This window comes from Camelina sativa, chromosome 19 (assembly GCF_000633955.1).
Source record: "Camelina sativa cultivar DH55 chromosome 19, Cs, whole genome shotgun sequence".
Taxonomy (NCBI): domain Eukaryota; kingdom Viridiplantae; phylum Streptophyta; class Magnoliopsida; order Brassicales; family Brassicaceae; genus Camelina; species Camelina sativa.
The window spans coordinates 6,882,750-6,887,511 of NC_025703.1; positions in this window are offsets into that span (position 1 = coordinate 6,882,750).

The window sequence follows — 4,762 nt, forward strand, 5'->3', positions numbered from 1 at the left end:
GAATTGAGCTCGTCGGCGACAACCTTCAACGAGAGCTTGAATAAAACCTCCGGATCCGTCGTGTTGGACGCTGGAAACTTCGAGATGCTTGAGATACAAGAAGAAGGGTAACGAGTGACGCTGCACACAGTTTTGAGTGAAGCGGCTGGAGTCAACTCGGGGGTTGAATTCGGTCTTGGTTTAGGAGAGTTGTTTCTCCGGCTATGAACAGCGACGGCGACGACGGAGCTGATTATAATCGCCACCAGAACAGCTACGGACAGGCCCATGTAGATAAATCGCTTTGCCGTCTTCCTCTTCAAGGCTAAATCTTCAGCTTCGTTAACTTTGCCATAGCTGTTCTTGATTGAATTCATAGTATCCATTAGAAAAACAAAAATGAAAAAAAACAAAACAAACTCTGTTTCTAGGAGGGTTTATAGTGTTTGAACGGGAATGAAGAATTGGTATTGATGTGATTGCTTTATATATAAGTTGTGTGGAAGAAAACGTCAATATTTTTACGTGTGAGGAGTTTATTCTTGCGATGTTCTTAAGGAAGTATGTGTAAATGATCCATTAGGATTAGGCATGTATGATATTCATCATGTGTTGTCACTAACTAATTTCGTGATCATCCATTAGGTCGTATACTGTCACTAATTAATGTTAAATCAATCTTCATTTGGTAGTTTCCTTTCAGAGTCTTTCACCTTATAGTATTTGAATATTCTATAATTAGTGCAATATATTCGACCTTGGTTTAGTAAAAAAACAAAAAAAAAACACGAATTGGGTCTATGAGTGTGGTTAGCATGATAATACTAGTTACAAGTTTTGTAAACAAGTTAAACTAGTTACAAGTTAGATAGTGAGACTTACACTCTGCACATGTACTTATTAGAGAGTATAAACCATTCAACTCTTGTTTGATAACCACATCCTAATCATTCCAATGAAGTTAACAAGCATAGAAGGACAAGTCAATGTAGAGCACATTGGTTGGAAATTGTCAACGTAGTTAAGATTGTCAATACAAAATAAATTACTCGGTTAAAAACTTAAAATACTGAGTGTTGGATTAAAATAATTAATCGTTGACTTCTAGTGCATTTTTCGTTGACTTCTAGTGCATTTTCGTTGACTTCTAGTAATATATTAACGGTAGGTTAATTATAGTGTGCTTAAGCATTTATAGGTTAATTATAGTGTGCTTAAGTATGGAAACTATGGATGCTTAGAATTGCGAGTTTAATGATATGATTGCGTAAATATTTGTGCTGGTTTGTCTTTTGGAATTAGATTCTTGCTTAATACTAAGGAAGTTTGGTTTCTATCTCCGTTTTAGAAAATGTGTTTTATGTATCATATTCAAAAAATATTTGGTTTTTAAGAGGTTACTGATCCATTATCTGTCATTGGAAATTTGGAAAGCGTATTTTATATATGATCAAGGAGTGATTTTGTGCTCCAAAAGCCCATAAGATGAACCAAAAAAGCAGGTTATCAATAATGTCTCACAACTGAAAATTTTAAACAAAGAGTTGGAAATTTTTAAAATCCAAGATAAATCAACCGGCCAAGTTTTTGTTTACTATTAAGTTTACCATTTACAGCCCAAGAAGTATATAAAGGAATGAAAATCTCTAAGACTAAAAGCATACATGTGTAAGAAGGCCATCTGGCATCTGCATTTCATGAACTCGAGTACCAGCCGCCATGTGCTTTCTTGGTCAAGTGGCATCTCATCCACATCTCACGTGGACTTGGTAGACCAATTTTTCCTAGCTATGATGACTCGATTATTTGATATCATGAAATGGAATGAGCAATTTAGCTGACTTAGACAAGTTTTCCAACTGACTGGTTAGTTAGTAGTATTGGTGTAGTATAGTACTAATCGACGATTGCTCAATTAATCTAACTTAAGCTCCGTCTGCATGTGGTACTCATTGATACAACTGACCTTCTTTCAGATTGAACCATGTTCGGCTAAGTTCATCAGGCGCTACTTTGCGGATAGGCCAATGCTCATCATTTTGATTTTGACGTTGAACAATAAACACGTTACAAGTAGAAAGGAAAGTTCGAAATATGAATTTGAGTAAGAGTAACGATAAATGTTATATTTGGGGAGAGAAGTCAACTTTGGCCAGCTTAATCTCATTAAGGTCAACCAGGAGACCTTTTTTTTGTTTTTCCTGATTCACAGTACAGATTAACGAAATTGTGCAATTATCGTTATCATTCTTGGTTTTTCTATGTTTGTCATGCCTTCCTGGAACAATCTCTACCACAATTATCATCACTCTGCTTTAACTATAGCATTAATAATAAAAACCTTAGTCGGTCGTTTAATCAAGAACTAGGTACGAACCGGCACCCGCACGTACGTGCGTGATTAATTTTAAAAACTATGTTTACTATAAGCGGATCAAACCCGTCCCGATAGTCATACTGCATAAAAAATATAATATTTTTTATCTATAAAAATCTGTCCTTCGAAATCGTTAAGAAATAATATTAAAATATATATCAGATTTTATATTTTTTAATATGTTAATTTTGAAATAAAGGAATATTTAATATATGTTAGTCTTATATATCAGAAATTTTCTATATGAAAAACTGAAAATTAGGATTTACATGAGTTTAAATATTTTATAGTTTAAAATAAATTTAAGATGCCATCAAGTTTTTTTTTAAGATTTTCCAATATCTATTATTCAAAATTAATTTCAAAACTTAAATCAATATGCTAAATCGATTTTGCAGAAGACATTCCTTTTCAAAATCAATATTTGCAAAATTAATTTCAAAACTTTATCCATTCTATTTTTTAAGAGTTTTACAATATCTTAAAAAAGTTTTGAAAAAACAATTCCCTCTAATTTAGTTCTTCGTGGATCACAAAATCTTGGTTTAAGTAAATTAATTCGGATTTTTAGGTCCAATTAGTTTGTTTGAAATGAGGCTGTGAATTAGTAATTCCTTAATTATAGGGAAATGGTTGCTAGATTTTCGTATGACAGATATTATATCGGTTTTGTGTGTATTTGATTTTACTATGTGCTGTTTTTTTTGGATAGACTATGAATTCATTTAGGAGAATATCCAAAAGAATACATTATTAAAATCTTGATTGATAGAATGTTTAGAAATGAATATTCGTTTTTTGTTTTTCGGAAAGACTATGAATTCAGTTAGGAGAATATTATCATATCTGCTTATTCGTTATTCACAGCTAACATTTTGAGGAATAAGTAATTAAAATCATAATTGATAGAATGTTATGAAATGAATATTCGTTTTCTGTTTGATTGATTATTCGAGGATATCGCCTATGGTAAATTATCCTTAAATATTTAATTGCTAATTTACAGGAAATCATATGTGCATATTTAGTTGTTAATTAGGTAAGAAATATTGGGTTTTTGTTTGGTCGATTATTCAATGTTTTCTGACATGTCATGTCAATCTTCATTTACAGGAAATCATCTATGCATATTTAGTTGTTAATTAGCAAAAGGAATTCTGTGCTTTTAGTTATGTGATAATTATTTTAAATTTACAAAGTTAATATATTTATTTTTTTCTCACAAAATCAATATAATTATTGGTATTTTTATAATTAATGTTTGTTTGGTAACAATATTTTAAATTTTAAAATTTTTATATTATTCCAATGAAATTTATAATGGTTGCAATGAAAAAATCTTTATTATTCCAAAAAAATTTATAATTATTCCAATGAAGTAAGAATGTATAATTATTAAATTTTTACATATGAAATCATCTATTTCTTCGAAGAAGTAGTTATGAAGTCTTCATTTGGTAATTTTGATTCTCTTTCTAGGATTTGGTAACATGTTTCTTTTGCTTAAATCTGAAACAGAATCTTGATCTTATGTGTGTGATCATTTGGTTCATGAACTTTTGAGACTTGTTGAAATATAAATTTGATCTTGTTAGTTAGGAGTTGGATTTGTCACTAAAGGAATTAAATTGTGGAATTGATCATAGATAAAACTTAGAATACTTACCGAGTGAAGGTTCGCAATTGGTAAAGAATCATGTTTTTCTTTTTTTTCTGCCACTGTTTTGCTTCCACATTATAAACGAATTTATGAGGATGTTCATTATAAATTATATTTGTAGATGATTGGTATTGGCTATTACGGTTGACCCATGATGAAAAAAGACTCATGTAAAACTTGATGAAAGAATGCATATGAAAAATGAAAGAATTTTTTTTTACAATCGTCTGGTGAATATTAGGAGGAAAATATTTAAAGATGAGGATAGGCGTGTAGGGTTTTCGTTTATGCTTTTTTTTTCCTTTTTGCAAATAAATTCAGCGGCACAAAGATGTAATTAATTAGAAAAATTAAAAAGATTTTTATAAATGACCTTGAAGCTGTATAATATTGACAACTCAGTTTTTTTGGAGAGAATACATTTCTTTTAGTATATAGGAGATAGTTTAAACATAGGCATTCCCAAACCAGGGAATTATCCTAAATGCCTAAATATATATGCATGGATATCAAAATACTTTTATCGTTGTTATTTTATACTAGCATAATCTATTGGTAATAATTATATATGGACTTACGTTTCGTTGAGACAACCAAAAGTGAGAGAGAAGTAAGTTTACTACTACTAGAGTCTAGAGAGACAAACATTTTATTATTATCACCAAAATAGGCAACCTCCCTTCTCTCTCAAATCCATAATCTCGTTTCTAATACTACGATCTAGAAAGAAAAAAAAAAAAAAAAAA